The following is a 14,183-nucleotide window of genomic DNA, read 5'->3' as shown; positions in this document are numbered from 1 at the left end:
AAATCTGCAAATAAGAATTATCATTATTTCAGGCCTCAATGGAAAATATCATAGTACTCTACAGTAATAACCTGAAACTTCCATTTGTGGTAACAACATTGCAGCATTTTGATAATTATTATAGGAAATTATTTTTAAAGGGAACAGTAATGTTTACACTCTGTTCAGTACCAAGAGACAATTTTAAATGCAGACTTATGAATCAAAATCTCCCACCTGATGAGTCATTTTCCTTTAATAGTAAACCAACAAATTAAAGATTCATTAGATTGAAGGTGATTGAACTGTTTAAAGCTACCAGGCTGACAACATGTATAGAACCCTCATCAACCATTTGTATCTAGCAGAACTTTATAGAATTCACACAAAGCAACCTCAGCTTGTAGTCTTGTTAGCTTTGTTGAGCCTGAGGCTGAAGTTACTATTAACTCAAGATTAAAAAGTTACTGTTTATATCAAGATGGGAAATATTTTCCTTCTAATGTTTGTGGTATGGAAAGATATTAAATTTATAGGCACAGTCACCATAATGACCAAAAGGAGGAAACAAACCACATTTGGATTTGATCTTGAGATATGCTGGATTCATTATGCAGGTCATGTAATTAGTTCAGATATCATCACTAAAATGTTCATGAACCCTAATAGCATACCTTATATTAATACAGGAAAAGTTAAAATTTTAGATACATTGAATTTCAGCTAAGATATTTAGTGAATATTTTAATAAAACACAAGCTCTCAAATAACAGCAAGTTATATTCATTACTGATTGGTTTTATTAACCTGTTTTTTTAAAGAAATTAGATATTAAGATCTGCAAACCAAGTAATTTGAGAAGTCAGATTTGTAATGTTTTGTGAAGTGATTTCAGATACTTGCCAACTTAAAGGCAACATTTGTTTGCTCTTTTGCCAAGACAGAAAGCTAGAAATTAATTGAAAATACAGTTTTGTTGCTGGTGAATGATCTGATCCAATAGGCTTTTGCTGGGCTCCATGGAATCAGTCCTACCACTTTTACTTCTTGGTCTTTGTGAGGTTCCACATGTGTCACTGAAGCGCATACATGTGTCCTCTCTTCCTCTTCTCACAGCAGTCCTGAATTGCCAACTTTCTGAAGAACAAGCATTCAAGAAATAATCTTTTAAAAGAATTAATTCTAACCACAATTCATTTTTTAACCTAAGATACCTCTGTGTGTCCAGATTTAAGCAACCCTTAACTTGTTTTTGCAAGATGCATGGGAAGTATTATTTTCTCCATCAGACTTAGTAATATGATGCAGGGAATTAAACCTGGGCAGGAATTCAGAGCTGTGACAGGTATGCAGCAATCAGTTATGTATGTAGTGGCAGCTGTCCCTCATTCTCAGCCCTGTTCCTCTTACAGAAACTGCTCATTACTGAAGGAGGAAAGCTTTGCCCACTTGTGAATGAGGTCCTGACTGACCCACATTTCAGCCTTCAAATTAATGCAAACTTAAACTGAGATCAGTCATCCAAATTTGGACAGCTCCATTAGGAGAAAGAGTTATCTCAAATTATTGAAGATGCAGTGAATGCTTCATGCTCCAGGGTGAGAATGGCACCCAACATCAGTATTCAGGGGCCACTGAGATGCACCAAGTGGTTCTTCACCAGCTGCTTGACTTGTAGGGGCTGAAGTGCTTTTAAGATGCCTTGGGACAGTATGTTCACATATTGCAGGGTGTTGGGAAAGGCTGTTCTCACTGATGCCCCAGAGGTGTCCTTCAATTTCTTCCAATTGGTATGTAGGTATGTATGAATTGAAAACAGAATCACTTCAGCATAACTACGAGAAATGCTCCATCATTTTCAGACCTTCCTTTTGATATGTATAGTGGCTACATTCTATGTCCTATCTTTCATATTAAATCTGGAGTTTGTAACACAGTGCACTTGCCTTGTGAACCTGCCTAGATGTCACATACAAATCAGGGCAGGTACGTAGAATGTGTGATGTGTGGGTGTGTTTACCCTCCTCATCTATGGAAATGTGGCTGAACTGACATAACCAAGCAGAGAGGAAAATCATATCTTAAAAATCTGGAACAAACAGTCCAAAAGAGCCTTTTATTAACAACACATTCAAAGAAATTTAGTAGAACTATAGGTCTTTCTGGTTTGTTGGCAGTACATTGTAACTCTATTCTAGCAGTCTGTAGAAGTTATTTATATGATATGAGATGTTCAGGCACAGCCAGAGATACTTTTTTTTGGGGGAAAAATAAAAAACAAAACAAAACCCAAAATAACTGGCTTAGCTGGAACCTTGTTTGTGAGAAATAAATAGGTTTTGAATTGAAACTGAGAATTTACTACCAGAAACAAACAGAAAAGAATGTACGTTTTCTTTTCCTTCTTTCTTTAAGGGAACAAGAGCCAATTTGTTTCAAACTCAAAACAAAAACGCTAATGGCTAAACAACAGTGAATCATCAGAACTGAAACCAGAAAAGAATATTTACTTAAATTTATTTCCAGTGCACTAATGATTTCAGTAAGAAGAAAAACAAATAGACGAATTAACTGAAAATCTCAATGGAATATATATATGTTAATTGCTCAATAGGGCAAGCTCCAAGCCATTAAATTTAACTGAACTGAACAAGTGAAACCAAGATGGAGAAGGCTGTAATAATGTATTTAATTGAAGCCAAATTTTAGGAAGCTAGAGTTCCAGAGTGACTGGTGCCCAAGAGATGTCTCAAAAATAGCTACCTCTACTCCTTTTCCTTCTAGCTGCAACATGGTACAGTGTCAGGACCTCCTGATACAAGCACAGAGAGAATATTCTTCAGTTAAATACATGTGACTGCTTTTCTTGTCTTTCCATGGTGGTGATCAAAGGAGAAAAGTTGTTACATTGGGATAAGTCTCCCCAAAATACTTCCATTAGAAATCAAAAATATGTAAAAAAAAGCTACAAATGTTGTAATCTGTGATTTCTAGGATGTACAGGTCAAAGTGCCTTCAGAACAGCAGTTTGCTTCTACTGCCAGCAGCTGCAGGGCAACTGAACTTAGCAGACAGAACATCAGAGCTGCTGCAGACCTCTTAAATCTTCTTTCCACTTTTGATTCATTTCAGTATGGAAACTAGTAACTTCCTGGTGCTTTTGCCACTGCCTCAGATTGCCTATCTATAAAATGAGGCTAATGATAGCTTGTAAAATCAGCATTTCTATTCTGAGTGCCAATATGCAAAGGAGCTTGTGTATTTATGCACAAGCAGGGATGGGACTGTTGCTTTATGTTATTTGTTCTATTTAGTTTTTAAGGGAAAAATGTAACCATACAGTGATATCAAACATTTGAATTTGATTTTTCTCCATATGTAGGTGATAATAATAGTGTCCATACCTCTGTCCTTTGGTTGAAGCTTATGGATTTAACAGATTTAGTGTTAGAACTTCAGCTGACTGTACAAAGCATAAAATAAGAAATACAATTTTTAATTGAAATTACTGAAGTGAATAGAAAACTGATGGCATAATAAAGACATGTCTGTGCTGAGAAAGAGATTATTTTTTTCCCCATCTGCCTGGATATGCATTTATATTCCTTGGCTTGAGAAATATTGCTGTGTGTTGTTTCAGTCATGCCCTAGTTTCTCTCTTATTGCTCTAGAGGCATTGCAGAAGTACAGTGGGGGTGAGGCTACAGGTATTTCAGAAACTTGAAACAGGTATTGGTTTCAGTTCCATGAAAAAAGGGTTGTTGGACTACCTTGTAAGAAAGCTGACTGGAATTGGGACTGGAAGCATGAGGTGCAATTGATGAAGTCTCTTTCTGTGAGAGATCTTTTTGACATAAGGTGTAAGAAGAAAATGATAGTGGAGTTACTTGATGCTTAACCCATCTTTGAGAAAATTAAAGAGAGCAGCCAAATCCAGCTGTAAATAAACCAATTCCCTGAACTCTGAACTTCACCCACAGTGCAATATTTCTAAATCTCAAAGCTTTTCCTTAGTGGTAGGGAGATAAGAAATAATGATAAATAATTTCTCAGGACATAGTGGGTAGGAGCTAACAGTCCATCATACAGACTGAATGCACTTCCCTACAAGAAATTCATTGCCTACTTCCCTGATACACTTTGCTTCATCAGAACTCACTCCTTTCTCCTGCTGGGAAAGTATCAAAGGTCTTCCTTCCACATCCCTTCTCCGGTGTCCTACATGATTGTCAAGCACCAGTTTAGTTCATTTTGTTGCCTTTTCCTTCACTGTTTGTCATTGCTATGTCACTGATCTCCCTGAGCATGGGTTCAGGTGAGAAAATCAGTCAAAAAGAACAAAATTAGCAAAAAGGTCTGGGAATAAAGGTAGGCTAGAGGAAGGACTCAAAAGTCTTGGAAGGCGGACGCAGGGACTGTGAAAACGAAGACCTTGGGCCCACTGGACGACAGGATCTGATTTGAGACCATCATAAGAACCTGAGTGTGCACAAGTCCATGAGACCTGATGAAATCCAACCGCAGGTCCTGAAGGAGCTGGCGAATGAAGTTGTAAAGCCACTGGCCATCATATTTGAAAAATCATGGCAGTCAGGTGAAGTTCCTGATGACTGGAAAAAGGGAAATATAACCCTCATTTTCAAGAAGGGGAAAATGGATGACCTGGGGAATTACAGAGCAGTCAGTCTCACCTCTGTGCCTGGCAAAATCTTGGGGCACATTCTCCTGGAAGGCATGCTAGGGCACATAAAAAACAACAAGGTGCTTGGTGACAGCCAACATGGCTGCACTAAGGGGAAATCCTGCCTGACCAATTTGATGGCCTTCTATGAAAGGGCTATGGAACTGATGGGCCGGGGTAGAGCAGTTGATGTCATCTATCTGGACTTGTGCAAAGCATTCGACACTGTCCCACATGACATCCTTGTCTCTAAATTGGAGAGACATCAGTTTGATAGGTGGACCACTCGGTGGATAAAGAACTGGCTGGATGGCCTCATGCAGAGTTGTGGTCAACGGTTCAATGTCCAGCTGGAGACCAGTAACAAGTGGTGTCCCTCAGGGATTGGTGTTGGGACCGGTCTTGTTCAACATCTTTGTCGCTGACATGGACAGTGGGATTGAATGCGCCCTCAGCAAGTTTGCTGATGGCACCAAGCTCTGTGGTTTGGTTGACACACTGGTGGGAAGGAATGCCATCCAGAGGGACTTTGAAACACTTGTAAGGTGGGCTGATGCCAACCTCATGAAGTTTAACCATGCCAAGTGCAAGGTCCTACACCTGGGTCAGAGCAATCCCAGGCACAGCTACAGGTTGGGCAGAGAAGAGAATCAGAGCAGCCCTGCGGAGAAGGACTTGGGGGTGTTGGTCAATGAGAAAATGAACATGAGCCGGCTTCAGTGTGCGCTTGCAGCCCAGAAAGCCAACCATATTCTGGGCTGCATCAAAAGCAGGTCAAAGGAGGTGATCCTGCTCCTCTGCTCTGCTCTCATGAGACCTCACCTGGAGTATTGTGTGCAGTTCTGGTGCCCTCAACATAAAAAGGACATGGAACTTTGGGAACAAGTCCAGAGGAGGGCCACGAGGATGATCAGGGGACTGGAGCACCTCCCATATGAAGACAGGCTGAGAAAGTTGGGGCTGTTCAGCCTGGAGAAGAAAAGGCTGCATGGAGACCTCATAACAGCCTTCCAGTATTTGAAGGGGGCCTACAGGGATGCTGGTGAGAGACTATTCATTAGGGACTGTAGTGATAGGTCAAGGAGTAATGGGTTGAATCTTAAACAGCAGAGGTTTAGACTGGATATAAGGAAGATATTTTTTACTGTTAGGGTGGTGAGGCACGGGAATGGGTTGCCCAGGGAGGTTGTGAATGCTCCATCCCTGGCAGTGTTCAAGACCAGGTTGGATGAAGCCTTGGGTGAGGTGTCCCTGCCCATGGCAGGGGGGTTGGAACTAGATGATCTTAAGGTCCTTTCCAACCCTAACTATTCTATGGGTCTGTGAAAAGTCCTTCCTCCAACCAGTGTGTTTCTGTACCACTCTAGAGGCACACTGCCTACCTGTGGCTACAGATGCGATCTGCTCACTCACTGATCCTCCTCTGAGCAAATGTAGCATTCTCAGTTTAATTTTTTAATTTCTTTTTTCTTTAAATAGGGTGTGATATTTCTCAACAGGAATTTTCCCTCTCACATAAAGCTTAGGACCTTACAGGTAACTCCTACTGCAATCCAGATTCCTGTCAACTTTCTGACAGGTCCTACAACATTTCATAACAGTGAAGCTGGGTAGAAAAGCAAGCTACAGGGGTAGTTTTAATAAAAGGCTTTAGCACACAGCCCAGTCTGGAGTCAATAACCTTGTCTGTGGAAATCACCACCCTTCTTACAGAGACTAGATAAAACAGCTGTCCTGGAAACAGCAAGTAGATCAATCTTGTCTTTTAGAGTGCTGCATGGTGGTGTAACCTCCCCTTGCTTTGTAAAATAACCATAACAGTCACCTGAGCAGGAAGGAACTCTGAAATGGTTTGAAATCCTGCATCTCATAGGTAGAATATGGCTAATGAAGAAAAGTTCCTCCTACTGTTGCTGTTTAATGTGCCTTACTCAGAATCCAGAGATAGAGGCATCATGGAGTCAGAAAGATGACACTGACCTACCAGGACAGGGCACTGGCTTCTGGACACCAAAACCTGGAGTTAAAAGCTAGGAGTCTTCTGCATTCTTACTATTCTATGATTCTATGATTCTATGATTCTTACTGCCTTCTTTGATACACTTTGTATATAAGCAAGGGTGCTGCACCCAGGTACCCTCTAAAAAGAAGGGGCCATATATTTATTTTCTGGGAAAATACCATCTTGCTAATCTTCTATCAGAAGGACTGCTTAGTTTCTAAATTACCATTATTTGATAAATGATGAGCCAAAGGGCTTAGGTTCAGGTAAATTTGAGCATGGGAACGAGAGATGAATCAGGTGTTTATGGGATTGACAGACAGACATCTCTTCTGCAATAACCTCCAAAACTGCAGCAACTGAGGACGGGTTATTAGGGCTGCAAAACCCATCCAAATCCTATTGTAAGCACACTGTATTTCTTTATTAGAAATGGACCTATATATTTATGTTCTTCTGTAATACAGTTAAGCTGTGTTTCTCAGTAACATACATAGCCACTATGAAGGTACTGGAAAGTGTTAATTAACAACCATTATCAGAGGCAGAGATCAATGATGGTAAACAGAATTTTTAACAGTTCTCCCAACTTTAGGAGTACTAAATATTCTAATATGATATGAAATTTCACTGTGAACTTATTTTATTTTTTTTCCTTCTTATCAGAGCTAAACAGATTGGTATTCATTGAGCCTACAAATGAAAACCTGCCTTCCAGGAGAATGTGCCCCAAGATTTTGCCAGGCACAGAGGTGAGACTGTAATTCCATGGGTACTTGAAATATTCAGAGTGTCAACAATCTTTGTATCCCATTCACATCACCAAATATTGCAATGAGAATGTTAACCCTTATATTTCATCTTATATTAAATATAAATCAATCTTTTCATAAAGCCACCTTAAAAAACCTGTTATTTTTCAAATCTCCCTAATGTTAGTTTTACATTTATAATATAGATGAAAAAATATCACCCTTACAGATCCTCTTAGCTTCCACTTGCCATAGTTCTTCAACAATGGAATAGATCTAAATAAAGCCTTACCTATAGTAGCTTTCTATTGGGATATCTTCATGGGTTTTCTAGCACTTTTTAACTAAAAGGTAATCAGATTTAATGGTAAGCATACAAGCACTCTGCACTAAATACTGCCTGCAGGTAATAGGTTAAGTCATTAGCCAAATATTTAAAAAATCTATAGTAAATCCCCATGAAAACAAATGAAATATAGCAAAGAAAAGAACATCAGATCATGACACTTCTTTCTATAAAAGCACTGTCTTGCCTATGCCATGTAATGGCATGACTGAGAGGCAGTATATGCTCTGTGCAAAATTATGTGGCCAGGCAATGAGCTATTTTTCCAGTGATGAGTAGCACTACTATTCTGAGTTCTTCTAAAATCTACCACTATGAAGAACACTGTAAAAACTAGTTACTTTATGGGTAGGTGTTTGTTTACTCTGTTTGAGAAAAGGGAAGTTACATGCACTAGGTGCAAGTAACAGCATTAAGAACTTATCAACTCTCTGAAGTTATCAACTGCCTGCTAAAAATATTGTGAAGTATGCTGTTTCTTTACATAGAATTATCACTTCAAGGTTTAGGATTCCCCTTCCCACCCCCCACCCCCCCCCCCCCACTTCTGCAGAACAGCTGATGTCTGTTTCATTTGTAGAGCAGACCATTATATCTAGCTGATTACAATACTACCTCAGAGGATGGTTTGGTAAAGCTCTTGAGGGTAAACAGAAAATAAATCTCATGCAGCCTATTTTTTTCCTCTACACATTACATTCAATGATGGAAATTTGAGTTCATACTTATCTTGTTCTCATTAATATTACATTATTAAATGTAATGCTTAACCTTCCTGGAAGGAAGCACCAAAAGTTCTACTTATGTCAAGAAAAACAAACACGGTGAATTAGCAGAAAATATGTAGAGTTTTCTGACTGCAAGCTGAAAATGCAAGCTATTTTAAGACTACATCGAAACCCATGCAGTTTCTATGTTCCATGGAAAAGCTGCCTGATGATGCTATTTTCAATGGGATATGTTTAAAAAATGGGCAAGCATTTTTAGACTCTAGATTTTAGATTTAGAGAAATTCACAGGAAAATAAATTCCCAGCCCTGAAGCCGATCAAGGAACTCACAATAGCTTAATCATATAATAATACCCCATCTTTGATTCTACTCTGTGTATATCTGTTGTTCAGGGATAAACAACATGGAAAGGGATATACACTCTTTGCCTGTTAGTCTGGAGGCTGTGAAAGGCCAAGGCTTGCTGACAGGAAAGTTGCATACTATGTATTTAAAGCTTAATCACTTTATCTGTTTTTAAGGCCTTCAAAAAATATACAAAGCTCTGCTTTGAGAAAAATCTTTCCTGTTGCCAAAGTCCATCTAAAACAGGATTAACGTCTGCAGATGTATACTTTACTTCAGATTTATGCCAACAAGGCTTATGGAGCCATTTCTGATATGCTTTATGACTCCAAACCCTCCTTTGTTAGAGGGAGTTCTTGTTTGAATGGGTTTTGCATCAGGTGTGGAGTATGAAGAATATTCATGATTCAATATTTGTTTCTTGGAATAAACTTCACTTGGAGAGGTAGGCTGTTGTGGCATGTCTGGTTCCAGCTGTTTTTCCTCATTCACATAAAAACTAGATCTAGAGCTGCTTCCTGGAGGAAAATTAGATTTTGAAATGTATCAAGCACTTGTAACTTCTGCTGAATTCCCAAGGAGCACTAGGTGCATAGCATTCTTAATAAGCTGGCTATTTAAATATAGGCACATCTGACTAAGTTTAGCGTCCCTAACTTAAAATGTGTGGCAATTTTCCCAGAAGAGCAAAAGAAAATGTGACTCAGGTGTTCCAGAACCTCTATATATTTCATTTTCTTATTAGGGATAAACCCTAAAGTAACACCAGAACTGAAATGGGAGTTGAAGAGATTCAGTAGAGCTGGTGGGGAATATAATTTGGAATTTTCTCTGAGACGGAATGTGCTCAGAACTAATTATCAACCATTTGTACTCAGCAAAGAGAACTAAGTAGTAGTGTACTTCATGGAATGATTAAAGCATGCATTGCACTGTAGGAACAAAAAGATCCAAACATGTAAAAAACCATTTCACTCCAATTTTCTATATTTCATCTTCAATTTCAGGGTGATTTAAGGACATGCCCAATATTGTAAATTGCCAATATTCTCTTATCCTACTGGAATCCCGATTTCGTAATTCTAGGTGTTTGTTAATGGTTCATTAATACTGAAATTAACAACAAGTTGTCAATAATTAGAGGGACAATGTAAATTGCAATGTAAATGTATTTTAAAATGATAAATATAAATTACACTAGCTGTTCAAAGTAGGTAGAAAATATCTTTACTGTTCTTTGAACCAGATGATCTGAATGAAGGGTGAAAAGAATCTTAAGCTTGTACAAACCCAGACATATTTAATTGTGCAAACCATTACAGGTGACAAACTAACATTTAATTTCCATTTCTCCATCTCATTTTACAAGTTTTTAGAATGTAGTCACACAAGACCTGCAGTTCAGGAAGAGACTGCGAGGTGCCACACAGATAGAGGAGAGCACCCATGTGTTGTAACTTCTTGTGTTTGAAGAGAAACGCAGAGAATCCTGACAATTCTCTTATGTCTACTAAGGCATAATCAGCATCAGGTTAGTACTGGAGTAGTAGTTAAGGAACCCTGATAAAAGGGCAGTAAAATAACCACTGTAGACTAAAGACACCCTAAATAGGTCAAGGTCTTAATTGGTACCAAACACTGTAATTGGGTTCCTAAATTAGCATCTCAACTCTCTAGCATTTCCTTGCTGTTAATGGAAAGAGTCACCCAGAAGATGACTCAGATATTGTTGGAGGTACTTATATCTTTCTGTTAGTTGTTAAAAGATATTGAGACTAGGTCCACAGTAGATAAATCCTGTTCATAATCAGTTGTGGGATGATATAACCTTTATTGCCAGTCTGCCATCCTGTTTATATTGCCTTCTCTTATGAATTTACTAGCAAACACGAGTCAACAAAATGTAAAGGTTACAGTGATATACTGAATGTATTTTGTCTTTGGTATTGTTATGCAATGAAGAGTTTAAGCAGTTCACAGCTTAATAAATACACTGCATTTCAGTCTCCCCATGTAGATTCCAGAGACAACCAGTATGATTTCTGCATAAAATTTTATGGAAAGTATTTTTCCTGCAGAAATAGTACTGTTCCCCTCATAAATAAATCTTCATAAATTATTCTGTAGATCAAAAATAGCATGGTATGTTTTTACCTACAGTAAAGGCTAAAAGTTTTTAAACTATCACATATAGTAGGCACTGATTTTACACATCAAAAACACAACCTAACAAAAAAAAAAACAAACCAGCTCCTCTCTCCCTTAATTGGATCAAGTGTTGACAGAACTCAGGCAGTAGCCAAGAGAGGGACTATACATACCCAAAACATTGTCACAGGAAATTAATTACCCATTTTTTCAAAAGTGCTTCTTCCTTTGTGTTTATGAATATGTGTTCATTTGGATTTTGTTCTTTCGTACCTGAATAAAAGCTTAGGACTTCCAATTTATTCACTGCACTAATTTAAGAACTCATTTTCATTTCTCTCCATCTGATATCACAATGCAGGCACAAAGTGCCATTAAGAAACACTTTATAAAAATCAACCCTTATCTCCTAGTTAATTCTGAATAGTCCAATTTAATCCGAGATCTGTGTTTGAATTAAGAAAGTGGTAATTGAAAAGTTAAAAAAATGCCAGCTGAATGGAAGTGGCACATTTTATAGAACTTTCTCAAGAAATGGGAAGTTTCCCAAAGCCTGCTGTGCCACAGTCAGTTTTTAATTATGTTACTATAAATTCAAACTGATTATGGTTGTTGGAGTAGAATCATCAATTTATGTTGTAAATGAAATAAACTCCATCGTCCTAAGGTACAACAGAGCAAAAAACAAATGTATGTGAAGAGGTTTCTGTAGTTTTGCTGGTACAGTCATTGGGAGAGGTATCACTCTGGCCCATATTTGGAAAACCTGGAATATTGGAGACATTGGTTTACTGCAACCTCTTTGTTAGCTGTTTTGCTCAGTTTCAAATTTATGATTTCCTTAGTAACAGTATCAGGCAGGCAATTCTTAACAGCTTCAAAATTCTGAGCTGCTAAAATATGCATAAACATATGCATAAACACAACAAGGTTTCCTTCACTATTTCACAGAGATTTTAGAACATCCATGTCTAAGGACACTGGGTGTTGCTCCAGGAAAAACGCCATGCCCTTCTATTCCAACTCTGGATTTTCATCAAAGGGAAGATAGAAAGAAGAAAAATAAACCCAGAAAACTAAATTTAGTCACATCAGATGGAAGCTACCCAAACCCTCTAAAGATCTGGGCCAGTATGTGCTTGTGAAAAACAGTGTCATGATGGTATCAAACCCAGCCCAGACTTGGCACTCCAAGCTCTGGGCTCTTTATGGTCAAGTGCTGAGGATGGCCTTCATTCCCCAGGACTCTGAAGCTAAATAACAGAGTGAGACAAACTGGTGAATGAAACAGCTAGTGAGATGGTTGTAAGGGTGTGATAGAAACATGGAACAACACATGCTGCAGCTTGCTGTTTACCTAATCTTTGGCATGGAAGGAAGTGATCTCCAGCCTTCACAGCAGGCAGTCTTTTGTATACCTTCTATCCCCATAGGATTCTGTGGTTTCAGTTCCCTGCATCTTTAAAATTCTTCTTTTTTAAAAAAATAAATCAAGGACTTGATTTTTTTTCAGAACTCTTCTCTGCCTTATATGACAACTCTAAGAATTAGAGTTCACTTAGCTACTTTCAAGTATAGAGGAGAAATCTACCTTTTCTAAATTATTTTCTTAACAAATATAGAAACCAAAATCTAGAAGAGCAAAGGCATGGTCTTAAAATTGTTTTCCATTGAATTAAGCTGTCAAAGGAGAGTGGCAGATGTCCTTTGATGTCTAAACTATAAGCATTTCCAGTACCCTTCCAGGTGCAATAAACAAGTGATCATGGAGAGGACAATTAGTAGTATACCAGCAGTAAACAGAAGCAATGTAATTTTTTTACTTTCAGACTTTATTACAAGAAAACTTGTAATAAAGACATGTAATATCAAAATGCTTGTAATTCAGTAAAACTTATAGTAACAGTATAATAATTGAAAAAAACAGTGAAGTAGGATTGGGTATGTTTACTTAAAAATATTCAGCTTGATGGACAGATACTGAATGAGTCTGTCTTGCTCTGTATGCTCTGGTATATCTACAGCACTATAATGAAACTGGAACTGTATTTATCTAATGTTGGCAGGATGTCTATTTTTTTCTCTGCAAGCACTTTGCCTTAAAATAATGTTGGTAATTCTCCTAAACACAGGTGAAGAGTTTTACAGAAGTTAATTTAACTTGAGATTTATCATAATATCTCTACTCTCCAGCAACTATGCATAGAAAAATATTTGTTGCATATCCCCCATTTATTTCTCACAAAGACGGGCCCTCAAGGCAGCTCATAAGAAATTAAATATGTTTTGGAATAATGTAAATATATTTTCAGAGAAGTATCCTTGATCACAGCAAACCCTACTCATTGTGGCTGTTTTTGTACTTTTACTGAAGTTTCCCTTGCACACAGAACTTCTCATACACAAAGTAAACCCACATTCTTCCCAAATAATTTTTTCTATAGTTTTGATGCATTAATAGATACTGTAAATATGCAGTATATACCACTGAATAGTGAATCTCATTAGAGAGACTCTCTATCTAGATAAGCCCAGTAAGTTAAAGAATAGCCTTACCCTTCACAGATAAAAAAGGTATGTTACTCTTTAAGCAGCTGGGAAAATGCATTTATTAAAAGTCATATATTTTGGTCTGTGCAATGAAAACTAAAACAGTCAGCATACCGTGCACTGATCTGGTCTTTAAATATTTTTCAAGTTAACTGTGCTCATATTAAAACATGGTATAACTCTTTCTAAGCACAGAAGAAAGAGAAAAAAAATGCACTACTCTGAATTGTGTATTTAATACAAAATCAGTGACAGCAAAATCTATTGTATGTGATTAACTAGAAGGGGGGAAAGCATACCTGGCAGTTATGTCAGGACAGTGCCTACTCCCAGTGCCTTTCAACTACTAGAACCCCACACAATGTTTGGCATGACTTCATAAATTCATGCTGCTTCAGCTGTAAAAGCTGTAAAGGACAGCTGAAGACTGTTGAGCTTGATGAAAACCAACAGCATCGTCTACAGAAAAAGATCTCTCTTACACTGAAATAAATATATAAAGCTCCTAAACCACTGATGTGAAGTGGTTTAGTCTCTCCTTTGGGTCTAATAGGACAATCCAGTAAAAATTTATCTTTTTTTGCTGGCTTCACTGACTACTGAAGAATCCTAAAATCAACTGTTGTTCTGGCAACAGTAAAGAGAAGAC

General features: G+C 37.9%; 1 protein-coding gene across 1 annotated transcript in view; it reads right to left on the bottom strand.

The window, feature by feature from the left end:
- The window catches only part of NWD2 (NACHT and WD repeat domain containing 2), a 58,097-nt gene that overhangs the window by 13,815 nt on the left and 30,099 nt on the right, over nucleotides 1-14,183 (bottom strand). The gene's annotated exons all lie outside the window — the stretch shown is intronic.

Source organism: Melopsittacus undulatus, chromosome 7 (genome assembly GCF_012275295.1).
Source record: "Melopsittacus undulatus isolate bMelUnd1 chromosome 7, bMelUnd1.mat.Z, whole genome shotgun sequence".
Lineage (NCBI taxonomy): Eukaryota > Metazoa > Chordata > Aves > Psittaciformes > Psittaculidae > Melopsittacus > Melopsittacus undulatus.
The sequence above is the reverse complement of the archived record's forward strand: the minus strand, read 5'-3'. Positions and strand labels throughout refer to the sequence as shown.